The sequence below is a fragment of the Lissotriton helveticus genome, chromosome 1_1 (assembly GCF_964261635.1).
Source record: "Lissotriton helveticus chromosome 1_1, aLisHel1.1, whole genome shotgun sequence".
Taxonomy (NCBI): Eukaryota; Metazoa; Chordata; class Amphibia; order Caudata; family Salamandridae; genus Lissotriton; species Lissotriton helveticus.
This window is the reverse complement of record NC_136057.1, coordinates 1,753,967,731-1,753,982,300: the sequence shown is the minus strand read 5'-3', so window position 1 is coordinate 1,753,982,300 and position 14,570 is coordinate 1,753,967,731.

Below are 14,570 nucleotides of genomic sequence, written 5' to 3'. Positions count from 1 at the left end.
CATCAACACATCACCCTGATAGCCTGAATGCCGGAGGATGTGATAGCCCACTACAGGCTGGAAAGGCCCTCCATCCTCCGCATACTGACCCAGATAGCCCCCAGGCTGCAGGCACCAACACAGCTTAGCACCAACATCCCTCTACAGACAAAGCTACTAGCAGTGCTGCACATGTTGGCCACTGGTACCTTCCAAACAATCACTGCCAGAGTTGGGGGAGTTTCCCAGTCATCCTTTTCAAGGTTCCTCCCAACTATCTTGGATGCAATAATCAGCCTGACGCCACAGCACCTATGGTACCCCAACACTGCGCAAGAAGAGCTTGACACCAAGCAAGGCTTCTATGCCATTGCTGGCTTTCCGCATGTGTTGGGGGCAATTGACTGCACCCAAGTCCCACTTGTGCCTCCTGCAGACTCTGCACACATCTACCAGAACAGGAAACACACACACTCCATGAACATGCAGGCAATCGTGGACCATGGTGGCTTGTTCACCAATGTCGTTGCCAAGTTTCCAGGGAGTGTACATGACTCTTACATCTTCCGGCAGTCCATCATCAACCAGCGGTTTGAGGATGGCACATATGGAAATGGACTGCTTGTTGAAAAGTACTAACTGAACACACCACACACCTCAAGTCCATAATCATGTAGCTCACAAATGTGAGAATGCACATGTAGCAAATGTCATAGAACATGCCTTGTAACATGTCCACCTACCATACACAAGATCCCAAGGGACTGCGGTCACTGGGGGTAGCCTTGTAGACAAACTTTCATCAAATGTCCTGCCCCTCCGTCAGTCATCTGCAAATGCAAGGAGAGGTGGCAACCAAGTAGGTGTCATAGAGGGTAAGGACCTATGAGGAAAGTGTGAACACAAGCCAGAGTCTGACAGCGGTGTCCTGCATAGTCTGTAGCTTGCAGGTCAGAGACTTCACCATGCCGGTGTAGAAGGTATTTCTGTAGCCCAGTCCGCTAGTAATGAGTGCGTGGGAGACTGCCTTTCTTGAATCGGGGGGATCCATTTGAAGCTCTTACGGGAGTTGCCGAGGGTGGTGAGCCACCAGGTGTTGTGCCATGCCTATGGGGTGGTTCTGAGGATATGGACTTCTGTCTTCTCTGCGTAGAGTTTCATGCAGCTGTTGCTCATCCAGGTCATGACTTCCTGCATTCCTTCCTGGAAGTTGAATTTGGTGGTGGTGAGCTCCTTGATGAGTGAGAGGATGAGCTGGGTGTCGTTGGCGTAGGATAGTATGCTGAGGTCGTGCTTTTGGACGATGGTGGTGAGGGGAGCCATGTGGATGTTGAAGAGGGATGGGCTGAGCAATGATCCCTGTGGCACTCCGCAGTTGATTTTTGTTGGTTCGGAGTAGAAGCGTGGCAATCTTAGCCTTCTGCCAGTGAGGAACGATCAGATCCAGTCGAGGACAGTTCCTTGTATGCTGGCATCATGCAGTTGGCAGGCCAGTGTATGGTGGTAGGCTGGGTGGAATGCTGTTGACAGGTCGAGTAGAATCAGGGCTACAGTGTGGCCTTGGTCGAGGAGGATGCAGCTGTCGTCAGTGGCGGCAAATAGGGCAGTTTCGGTGCTGTGGTTGCTATGGAATCCATATTGAGACGGATCCAGGATGGTGTTGCCTGTGGCTCAGCTGGGGGGCTTGGTGAATTCCTGGATGATGTTGAAGACTACTCTGGAGTTGGTAGAGTTGGCGGCGATTTTGTTGTGGATGAAGGTCCTTTTAGTGGAACAGATGCATTGGTGGTATTTCGTCATGGCGTTCTTGTAGGTGGTGAAGTTTACGGGTGTCTTGCTGTTTCTCCAGTTCTTTTCCAGGTGTCTGCAGGTGCGTCTGATTCTTTGAGATGGCTTTTCTGGTGCACTGTCTGTAGGAGTTGTGTAGCAGGGTGAGTTTGTCTGCTCAGTTGGAGATCCATGTGTGGAATTCCCTGGCAGAGCGGTTGTCAGAGGCTGTGCTGCCACAAGCACGGGAGCAGAATGTCGCTAGTTCCCAATGCCCTCCAAAGGGTTCCCAACAATACGCAATTTCTATCTACGCAATGCCAAGGAAACCTCTGGGGGAAAGGGGTTGGGACAGAGAAGAGACTGCTCACACCCATCTGATTCTTTCTTAAGCCTCAGACGTCTGGCACTCGTCTTCTAGCAACTCTTGGTTTGGCTGCAAAATAATCATAAATTTAGCACCTTCTAACACCTTCCTGTAACCCGCTCCTAACCCTCAGACTATTATCTTACCCTGAAGTGGTGTGAACTTAGCTCCTCTTCTTTTTATGAGTGCTGAACTAGATTGTTGAATTTTCAGTAAATGTAAGTAATATGATTTTAGTCCTCTCTACGTCTGTAATTCTAATCTTATCTATTATCTTATTTATTCACAGGTTCCTCACCTCTAGTTGTCACTGCTGATGCTTAATTTGAGTAAGAAGGTAATTGCTCTTCCTTAACTCTTATTTTTCACCAGAACCAATAACTATATCTTTCTTGTATCCTTGTAGTTAATTCACTCGAGTTTTAAGCCTTCGATAATTATATAGTCTTCGTTATACTTAGTAGTTCTCTCTTCCTCAGAAACTAGTCTTTCTCTCAGAACTAGGCCGCGTCTTTACTTTTAGTATTTACAATTCTGCTAATACTTAGTTTAGACAGCCACACCTAATTAATGCCTGAGCTGACTCTTTTTGCTGGTTCAAACTCTACGAATAATGTGCATACTCAAATAAGCAACACTTCCGTTTGCACTTGCGCAGTTCAGGAAAAGAATATGACTTGGAACGGTCTTACTTAGTGCTGGATTATTCTCCGCTTCCTTACGCGACTTCAGAATCTAGGACCACAGTCAGAATAATCTTCTCACCAACAGGAATGCTACGAACTTCAAAAACACGTTGTTGCAGCTTGGCGGTTCAGGTGAAGTGCGCCAACAAACGGGCTCAACACCTGTATCTTGCTGATTGCAGCCCAACACTAGAGCGCGCAATTATGTTTCCAGTTGCTGTCTTCGTGATCGCCATCTTAGGTCTAACGGGCGATCGCCTTAACTTCCTCTACTTGAATTTAGCTCTTAAAGCTATTACGCTCACTGAGAATCCCCTTTTGGACGGAGCTTTAGGAATCCTGACAGTGGTTGGCATCGGCTGCAGCGGGGGTGTTGGGTTTGAGGGTGGTTTGAGCTGCTCCTCGGTGACTCTGCTCCAGTTCCTTTGCAGGGCGCGAGGGGCGGGTTTGGCTGGCTTGGGTTTGTCGGCGCGGAAGTGTACACAGTGGTGGTCAGTCCATGGGTATTTTGCTTGGTGTGGCTGAAATGTATGCTGTTCCCTCCTGCGAAGATGGGGTTAAGGGTGTGTCCTGCCTTGTGGGTCGGTGTGGTGAAGAGTTATTTCAGTCCGATGTTGGCAAGCTTTTTGTTGGAGAATAGTGGAGTTGGTGGTCGTTGGTATTGTTGAGGTGGAAGTTCAGGTCTCCGATGAGTGTGTAGTCCATTGAGGCGATGGCGTGGGGTGCAATGAGGTCGGTGAGGGTGTTGGCAAAGCGGTCCAGAGATCCGGGGCGTCTGTAGGCGAGCGTGCCGCAGAGTGTGAAGTTGGGGCTGGTCTGAACCTGGTCTTCGGTGATGGGTAAGGTGTTTGCTGGAGATGGAGAGGCAGAGGGAGTTTTCTGTGAGTGATGGCGAGGACTCCTCCCGTGTGGTTGGGGTGATCCTCCCTCTGGATCTTGGATCCATCCGGGATTGTGATCACAATGTCTTGGGCGGAGGAGGTAGTGGTCCAGGTGTCTGTAAACATGTTGGGTGAGAGTGTGTCCCGGACGTTCCGGATTTCTACAGCGTGTCTGTGCAGGGAGTGCACGTTGAGGATGATGCATCTTAGGGGGTTGGCCGTGTTGGCAGCTGAGGCCAGGGGAAGGTCTGGCCGCAGTGGTGGCAGGAGAAATGACCATGGGTCGTGTTCAGTGTGGCCTGTTGGCAGTTGTACTTTCTTCCAGGGTTGAGTGCGAGGACGGCAGATGAGTCATAGTGGTAGAGGTTAGGAAATTCATGGTACCTGGTGCTGGTCGTGTTCAGGTCACGGACGGGCGCAGACAGGCTTGCCTTTAGTGCGCTTTCATTGCACCAGCGGCGCAAACGCACAAACGCCACTATCAAATAGGTTAGGAGGGTGAGGCAGGAGAAGCTGGGAGCCAATGTAATTTGTATTGATGCTGGTTAATTGTCTGAAGCTACACATGACAAACCCGAATGACCAAAGTAGCACAAATCACACCCCCGAAAGAGAAACTCTGCAAACACAGCAGGCACAAATACTAATGGACACATCTGTCCATTATATGTCACAGGTGATCAAGGATATGCACTCTCTCCATGGCTGATGACACCCCACAAAGCCACAAACACCAAGGCACAGAGACAGTACAATGTTGCCCTTGGACGCACTAGGTCCATTGTCGAGAGAACATTTGGCATTCTTAAGTCACGGTTCTGGTGCCTCAACATCTCAGGTGGAAGACTGCTGTACAAACCTGAACTTGTGTGCAAGATCATCCTGGCATGTTGTGTGTTGCACAACATATGTGTCTGCAACAAAGAGCCATGGTTTGAAGTGCCAGATGAACCAGACAATCCTGATGATGACTAAGAAGACAAGGCTGATGCTGCACACATCCCAGCTTCTGCTACAGGAACAGCATGAAGGGACAGATTAATCATTTCTTCACATAAGCACATCAAAATATGACATCCTTTTTTTCTTTTATGTGCAAAATGCACATAAGCATAGTTTGTGCAATAAAACATCACAACACCAAAACCTTGTTTGCATGTTCATTCTCTGCATAAGTACATCTATCTGACAAGTGAAAGTTAAATATTGTGTGGTTAGTGATGGTGAATTGAAAGTTTGTGGGTGGGTATGTGTTTTGGGGTCAGAGATGAATTTAAGGGTGTGTTTTGGGATCAGAGATGAATTTTAGGGTGTGTTTTGGGGTCAGAAAGGAAATTCCATAAAATACTGTTAATCTAATTTGCATGCAGAATCTCACCGCATAGTCAAAACACACAGAAAGTAATGTCAGCATGCATCTTGTTGCCTAGAGGAGTACTGTGCACTTTCACTTTCTCTTTTAAGCACACTTCTGGTGACTGTGGAGAGTGTTGGAGGTGTTTGGTGTTGTGTGCTGGTGATTTTGGATTTGAGAGCATTGTGTCCTGTTAACTGTCCATAGTGTCCCTGTGAAGTCTTGTGTACTTGTCCTTACGTGTTTTTTGTGTCTTGTACTAAATCTTGTCGGGTGTTTGTCCAAGGTGTAATTTAAATTCTTAATAGTTTTTGGGGTATATATTAGGGTTTTATTTTTTGCTAGTGGGTTTAGGTGTGAGCTGGGAGATGGTGAGTGTGAGTAGGGAGGGTAGGTTGTCAGAGGGGGCTTTGGGGGCTTCCTCTGGCTAGTGAACTACTACCTGCCCTCGATGATTGAAAGTGGTGGTCCGATCCTGCAAGCATATGCTGTATGTGTGCAGCAAGTGCGGTGTGAGCATGTAAAGAGCCAGATGCTGCTGGTCTTCGGTTTGGACAGGACTGTCCGACAATGGAAGCACCGATGGCAGGATTGCGTGGGCCATGAGGGTGACATATTGGACCACCTGGGAATCCTCATTGGCCAACAAGGTGGTAAGTACAACGTTAAAATAGTTAAATGAACACTTTTGTAAAAAATAAAAAATGCTGTCTGTAACACAATGGGGAATATGCATAAGAAAGTGGCGGAGAGAGGGGTTAGACAGCGTGCCTTAATTCCTAACTTTGCCATTTCAGTATCGCAATGCTGTACCATGTTTACAAGCATTTGGTGCAGGCTTGTGTTGTTTGTCCCCCTGCGCTGGTGCAACAATTAGCAGTTTAGTGCCAACACTGGCACCCTTGCACCATAGTGCAAGGATGTCTGCGTGCAGGCCATAGATTGTTTATGTACAAGAAGGGTGACCTTACTGTACATAAACAATCCAAGGCATTTTGCTTATTCTGTGTGTGCTGCACAAGGCAGCACACACGGAAAAAGCAAAAAGGATCAGGAATTATGCTTTTCTCCTAACTTTGCTAAGTAAGGATCCACTTTTCCCTGACCTTTACTATTGGCGCTGCCTCCTATGTATTCTGCCCTTGTACCTAGGTTTGATGTATCGTTGTATGAGATTTGAAACATTTTACATTCATCATAGGACATCACCAGACTGTCAGACACCATCAATAGTTGTGACACACACTTGTGCGATCTGCAGCGATGCTATTGTCTACAGAACATGGAGAACAGGATGTTGTTGGGAGAACAGGGCCTTGAGAATGTGTCACACAAGTCATCTGTGCAAGCATGATTGTCTTATTTGGCCTAGCTCTACATTATCATGTCTTGTGGGAATAACAGGCAAACTAGACACAATCATGTATGCAACATGAACTGCAACAGTACAGTTACAGAGAATTGACATTAATGGTAATTAATTGGATGATAAATATGACACACGTGTGAATTTATGTCTGTTACCGACACACGTTTCTTTTCATGTCTCACAGCTGGCTGACCGCTCATCACACGGGGGGATATTATTAACGTCTTCAGGGACCCATACACCACAGGTGAGTTCACCCATTGAATATTGTCATTGTGAGATGGAATGAATGTCTGGGTTAAATCAAGTGGCCAGATCCTGCACAAGGAGGTAGTGGTTTTCAGGCTGTGCGTGATCAGACATAGATCTGCACAGTACTATTGTAGGTATGCTGCATAACAGTTTACCCAATGTTGCAGGGCGTAGCTTTGAGCCAAGGCTACCAATGGCACGTTCCCCAACCACTTAGCAAAGATGGCCCTATGTATGTAATTAGCGTGTTTTGCCACTGCAATGGTGTTGTCAAGCTGTCTCCTTGGGGTCATTCCCCTGGTAGACTCAGGGGAAAATGTACAAGCCCCTCTCACGAATATATGACGTTACCCCGCATGCATTTACCACGCATGCTTTTACTCTGCAGTTTTTACTCCACAATACCTTTTACAACACAAGGCTTTACAACGCTATTCTTTACAACTCATTCCCCATTAAAATGCAATTACTATTCTAACTCCAGGGGGGGGCGTTACTTTGGGGAATGTATTGTAACAGTTTGTGGTGTCAAGCCCTGCGCTGTAAAAAATTTAGCGGAGTAAAAAATGCAGGGTAAACAATGGTTGTCCCACTCGCCACCACTATGTCACCTATTATGAAGTTGTGGTGGCGAGAGGGACTGCGCCTCATGTACAAGTCAGTGTTCAGCCTCCTAATGTTGTTTTTCCATGTGTGCTGCTTAATGCCGCACAAATGAAAGTGACAGTAGTGCTTTTCCAGGATTGTTTATATGCAGGAAGGGACACCGTCCCACACATAAACAAGCCCCCCTGCACACACACACACACTTGCACTCTTGTGCCTGTGTTGGCACAAAGTTGATAAACTTCACGCCATTGCCAGCGGGCACGCAGGGCTGCACCAGAATATTGTACATATGGTGCAGCCCTGTGTTGCAGAAGTGGAGGAGCGAGGCACTACACCCGGAGGGCTGATGCCTCTCTCATCTAATTCCTTGTACATGTCCCACTCAGTCTGGGTATGTGACAGCCCCATCATTTGACACTGAGAGTCTCATTGGGTTGTGACACTACATGTCACATGCCATGCGCTGTCATGTCAGTGTCGCCAGCATGTTGTAACTGATCCTTGATTCTACATTGTATTTCCATGTCAATTTTGGACTTCCCAATCTTTTGTTAGAGTGTATGCTCCCATGTTTCACTGACCTTGTGTTTCTGAGTTAAATGATGAACATTGACATATTCATCAGGACTCACATTTTGTCATTGCTCTTATTTGACAGACACCATTTAGCTAGAGGAGGCCCATGTGTTCCAGGTTCAGGAAGGAGCAGTATCTTCACATACACAGGGTGGCCAAGGGATACCACAATATGCCAAGGAGGCATCAAGCTAACCGTGCAGCTGGGAGGTGGAAGTCTGTGCCCGATGTAGTCCTCCGACGCAGGCAGAGTGACACACAGGCCATACCTGGCCCTTCTGATGACAGTCGTGGGTCCTGACGTGGACAGGGATCTGCATATCCCCCGAGACACCACACAGACAAGCTGCTGCCTCAGGGTCCGGCACACAATTTGGTGCCCCCTCACCGCCCCACGGACAAGGGACAATGCCAGCTGCAGCATCCAATCAGGTAGTGCCATTTACCATGGGGGACCATCGCACAATCATGGACATGAACATCAGAGTGGCACAAATAGAACTTGAAATTGCGGAGCATACCACCCACCTGTAGGACATTAAGGCTGCCCTAGGTCTCCCATTTTGAGCGTTCTGATAGAGACCTATCTCCCTCTTCTCCATTCCCCCAATGTTATTTATTATTATTAGCTAGTGATAGTTAAGTTATTTAAGTGTTAGGTAGTGTATTGTAGTGTAGGAATAGGTAGTGTTAGATTTTAACATGGTTTTAGTTATTTATTCTCTGATAGTATTTGGGGATAAGTTTATTTTTTGGGTGGGGTGTTGATGTATTTGCTGTTGTAAAAAATTAAAAACTTACAAAAAAATATATATTTATGTATATTTGTGAAGTTAGTTTATGTTTAGCTAAGATGTATTTGTCCTGTCTTCTGGTTTGCTTCATATTAGCAAAAAAGCATGTTATTGGCACGGGTCAGGCTTTGGAGGATAGCGGTGGTAGATGGGCAATTATAGAATATGCTATAGGCTCTTTTAAATGCACGCTATGCTCCATTTATGGCTCTAATTTTGATGAGTCAGCTGTGCTAGATCATCTTAATGTTGAGTTAGCAATGTGGCCCACCCCAGTAATAATATGTGGGGATTTGAATATAAATCTTCAATCGGGCTCATGGTGCAATGATGATTATGTGTATGTTGGAAGGAAACCGAAAGTATTTAGGTCATTGCAAGCACTTCTTACTTCACATGGATTGGTTGACGCCTGGTCCTCTCTCAGGGGCAGTAACCCCGGTTATACTTTCTTCTCGGCACCTCACCAGAAGTTGGTGCGGCTTGATTATTTCTTCGTGCCACAATGTATGCTCTCTGGTGCACAAATCCAGGTATACCCGCAAGCCACGTCCGATCACGGCCCCGTTGTCCTCTCTATTGTATCAAACTGCTCTGTTAGTAAGCCCCGGGAATTCACTTTTGACCGCAAATTGCTGTTAGATATAAACTTCCAGGAGTATATGATGGACTGGGTAGCAGAGTTTTTTAATCATAATAGGGGGAGTACGGAGATGGGGATAGTGTGGGACACGTTTAAAGCCGCTTTCAGGGGGGAGGTTCTCAGTTATGGACTATATGCGCAAAGGCCGAAGAGCGGTTGGTGCAGGATATACGTTCAAGCAGAGATACCCAGGGCTCGGTAGCGGAGGTCGCTCGCTGTAAGGCAAACGTAAACTACCAATGGAGCAAAGAGGCGGAAAAAACTTATGCTATCAAACAACAGCTTCTTTACGAGTATGGGGAGGCAAGTGGCAGGTGCCTGGCCCAGAAAATGAGAACGAGGGAAGCCGTACAAAGAATTAATAGTATCAAGGACATAGCTGGGCAAGTGAAGGAGAGCGAGATTGATATAGTGGAAGTTTTCAGACAGTTTTATACTCGATTATATACCAGAGAAGATTACGATAGTAGCAATGCCGCATCCTTGTTAGGGCAATTCTGTGAGCACGATTTGGACAGTGATACTGCAGCTAAGTTAGAGGCCCCAATATCGATGTCTGAACTTGAAGCGGCAATTAAAGGACTCCCAGCAGGTAAGGCAGCGGGCCCCGATAAGCTTCCGTTAGAGATGTATAAAAGCTTCTTTCAAGCTCTCAACATGACATGTTAGCCACATTTAGGCTGCCGCAGACATGATTGTATCCTAAAACGTGGGATGAGGCCATTATAGTGGTTTTTAGAAAAAAGGGAAAACCTGCAGACCAGCCAGCCTCATACCGGCCTATTTAATTGTTAAATACTGACGGAAAAATGTATTCGAAAATATTGGCGGCAAGGCTCTCTGGAGTGATATCTCCGTTGGTCTCTGTGCACCAGCACAGGTTTATTCCCAAATGCGGTACAAATGACCATGTCAACCGGGTGATTGCTTTAATAGATCATGCAAACGGTTTGGAAGAAGCTCTGAGTCTCATATTATTGGATGCCGAGAAGGCTTTCGACCAAGTCTCGTGGGCTTTCCTATGGGTTGTGATGAAGTCTCGAGGGTTTGGGCCAAAATATATAAAAACCATACAGACACTATACCAACAGCCAAGTGCCCGGATCTATATAATGGGGCTGCAATCCGCACTTGTTTCAATACAAAGGGGGACAAGGCAAGGTTGCCTGTGTTCCCCGTTATTATTTGCCCTCTACATAGATCCGTTTTTAAAGATAATGGAGAGTAGTCCCCGGAACCCGCCAGTCATGATATCTCAGCAACAATATCGGGTACTCTCGTATGCTGAAGACGTTGCTGTACTATCTCCAAAGCCTGCCGTGGCGATGCCCGAGATTGAACATCTAGCAGCGGTATATGGTTCGGTATCCGGGTATAAATTGAATACTGCTAAGACTCAGATCTTATGTGTAAACATTAAGGGGCCCATTACGATGTCGGGCAGATTTTCTCCGCCAGGCTGGCGGTGGCCACCGCCAGCCTGGCGGAGGGAATCCGCCGACATCCACTGCCCAATTCCCCCCACCATATTTGGATGGCGGGGGGGACCGCGGCGGTGTCAAACACCGCCCGCCTGTTTTCCGCCCCGGTCGCCTTGCGGCCGTGGCGGAAAATGAGTGACATGGTGGCGGTGTCTGTTAGACACCGCCCGCCATATTACTATAGGCATTTACAAATGCTTTTCCGTGGCGGCAATGCCGCCATGGAAAGGCATGCGGAGACTCCCTGCGGGGGTCTGGGGCTTGGGGGGTGCATATGGCGGCTACCTATGGTACCCCCCCGCATTTCAATGTGCAACATGGCAGGCACCACGCGGTGCCTGTCATGTTGTGCCTTATAATGCACAACGTGCATTTTTACCGTTGCGGCGGGCGGAGATTTCAGCTCCGCCCGCCGCAATGGTAAATATACAGGATGCGCCCGCCTGTGTGGCCGGCGCATCCTAATGCCAAAATCGGGACCCCCGCCCTCTAGGTGGGCGGTCCACATTACCGAAAGGGTGGCGGGCGGGCAAGGCCCGCCCGCCATCCTAATAAACCCCTAAGTCTTTTACAGCTAGTAGGGTTCTTTCAGAGGTTATATACTTAGGGATACAGATTAGAGCCTCGGCCTCTACCACCGTACAATCTAATTGGCAGAGGTTGCTCACCGGGATCCGTAAACAACTGGACTAGTCCTAATGTCTTCATTTAACGCTAGTCGGTAGGTAATATTTTAAAAATGATGGTATTACCCAAGATTCTTTATTTTTATCTGTGTGTACCACTAGAGATCCCCCCGGCTTACATTACACAATTGCAGTTGATCTGCATGAAATTTCTGTGGAGCGGCATGCAAAAATATACATGGTTCTACCAAGGGCTGTAGGAGGCTGGGCAGTACCGGATTTCCTTTTATATTATTACGCTTGCATGCTCCAGCACATGAATATCTTACTTACAGGGGTAGGACCCTCGGATCCAGCATTACAACCGTCAATATATAGCCTACTCCTTGGTTCCGAAGCTAGGAATCGCCTTTTCCTCAATATGGTTTGGAATTATTACAAACACACCAGATTTAAGGTGGTCACTGCCGCTTACAAAGTAAGGAAGGCAATTAAAAAGTTGTATAAAATTGAAAAGGTTTCTAGATATACTCCATTAACTGCCCCGGTCTTTTTCCCTAGTATTTTTTGGGATCGTATAATGGTGAATTGGCGAAAGAGAGGTCTAATTATTTTAGGGGACTTATATGCAGGGGATGGGTTAAAATCATTTAGTCAGTTGAGGGAACAATATCATCTCCCAACTACACACTTCTTTAAATATTAGCAAATACGCGATTATTTATTGAAAACTAGTTTGTGCATGTTACCCAATCTCATTGAGGCCAATAAGAAAGGAGCTGGGATAGGGGTACTTTATAATTTAATGCTAGAGGCCATGCCTAACGATTTAGAAGCACAAGTAATCAAATGGGAGAATAGGTTAGGCTGCCAAGGAATTCTGCTTGAAAAGTCAATTGAGCTAGCGGGCGAGTACTTATGTCTGCCAACCTCGTCACGCAACATTATAAAACTCTATTTTATTTGTACCATACACCAGACAAAATCTCCAAATGGGGTGGGGACCCGGATGGGAAATGTTTTAGGTGTAGTGTTCAACAGGCGGATGTTATGCATATTTTTGGCACTTGTGCTAAATTGAGGGATCTGTTTGGGCATGTAAATAAGTTCCTTTTTAGAGATACTGGATACTCCTCTTCAGTTATCACTCATGCAGATTCTATTGGGTATAGATACGGGAAGTGATCATGCTGTGTTCTCCAGCAATACTGCTTATATGATATTTGTGGCCACAGCGGTCTCAAGGTTGTGCATAGCCTCGTGTTGGCTACAAAGCGATCCCCCTTCATTTGAAGCATGGCGGACCCGGATCCTTTTTGCCTATAATATTGAACATAGTCTGTACGCGTTGAAAGGGAGGCGGAAAAGGGCATTGGGACAACAAATTTGGGGCTTGGTCAGCACATATATGGCTGCAGAAGGTTGATCACCCCAGAATTTCTATGTACCTTGATTTAATTATTTTTCTTTTACAGGCACCATTATGGCGTATTATTGCTATGTATAACTGTACAATGCCTGAGACAGTGGAATTTATTTAGTTTAAGCTGTGATTCTGATTTTCTTTTTATTCTGCTCAAATTCTTGCTATATAGTGTTACATACACCATCCTTGCAATCCCACATTTACATGATGAGAAGTCTAATGTTTGATTATGTGCTCATGTTCTGTACCTCAATAAAAAGATGTAAAAAAAAAAAAAAAGGGTGGGAGGGGGGTTGATGTCTTAGATGTGTTATTGCGTGTTTAGGATTAGTTACGTTAGATATTTTAGATTAGCATTCACTTTGTTCTAGCTAGTTAAGATTAGGTTAATTGTAGTAGTTAGTTTAGGGTAGTTAATTGTGTTACTTTAAAATACATTTTTACAGTTTTTGAATTCTGGTTGCACTTATGTCTGAAGTGATCTGCTGGAGTGTTGCTTTTTACCTTGTATACAACGTTTTCAATCACAGAACTATCATTTGTGCACGTGTGGTCATGACATGTTACTTAGCTAGTCGGATAGTGTCAGGATCCTTTTGATTTGAGCACAGTAAACTTGCATGCATTACAGGGTGGCAAGTAGGAGTTATGGCCTAGGCTAGGGACACTCTTTTGTGAAGTCTAACATCTTATGTGTTACTCACAGAGTTGGACAGCACATTGTTGCGCATTTACAACACAATATAGGAACATGGCCTTGAGCAAACATTGACATTGCTACTCTTGTCCATCATGAAAATGGATGTATGCACTGTGTTGCACAGATTATGTCCACTCCCTGCATACCACATGAGCTTGGCACACAGTCCATCTACTATGCACACACATAGGCACACTTGCTGCGTACTGCAAGTGTGACAGCATTAATGAAATTGGATGTTCCTGTGCATGGAGGCTCACCCTCCTGCCCATGCAGATTGTTTTTATTTTGCAGATCAAATCGATATACAATATTATCAAGTTTAGTATATCGATAATATTAAAAAATCGATGTTATATATATCGATGTTAAAAATACTGTTTTTTTGATAAAATATCGAAGTATAAAATATCGTTATAAACAATTTGGTTTGTTAGTGTTGTGAAAAATATCGAGAAAGAAAATATTGAATGTATAAAATATCGTTTTTTTTTATATCGCCATAGTATTATTTTATATTAAAATATTGTTGTTTTTAATGTAATAGTAGTTGTATTATATTGTTAAAAAAATAATGTAATATACATTTTAGGAGGAGGATGTAGGGTTTTGAGGGGGATAAGAGTGGGGAGTGTTTTAAAATAATTGTAAAAAATGTTATAATAATTAAAATATTTGAAAATGTAAAACTTGAAATGTTGTTTTAGGAGCAGGATGTTGGATTTTTAGGGGAGAAGGGTGGGTAGTGTTTTAAAAATATATTTTTTAAATTTTATAATTTCAATTATGAAATGTTGTTTTAGGAGCAGGATGTTGGGTTTTTAGGGGATAAGGGTGGGACGTGTTTTAATATAATTTAAAAAAAAATGTATAATATTAAAATATTTTTAAACTAAAAATAAGAAATGTTGTTTTAGGAGCGGGATGTTGGGTTTTTGGGGGATAAGGGGGGGAGTGTTTTAAAAATATTTTTTTATTAAATAGTTGAAATTGTTAATTATGAAATATTGTTTTATGCATGTGATGTGTTTGGAGGGAATAAGGGTGGGGAATGGTTTTA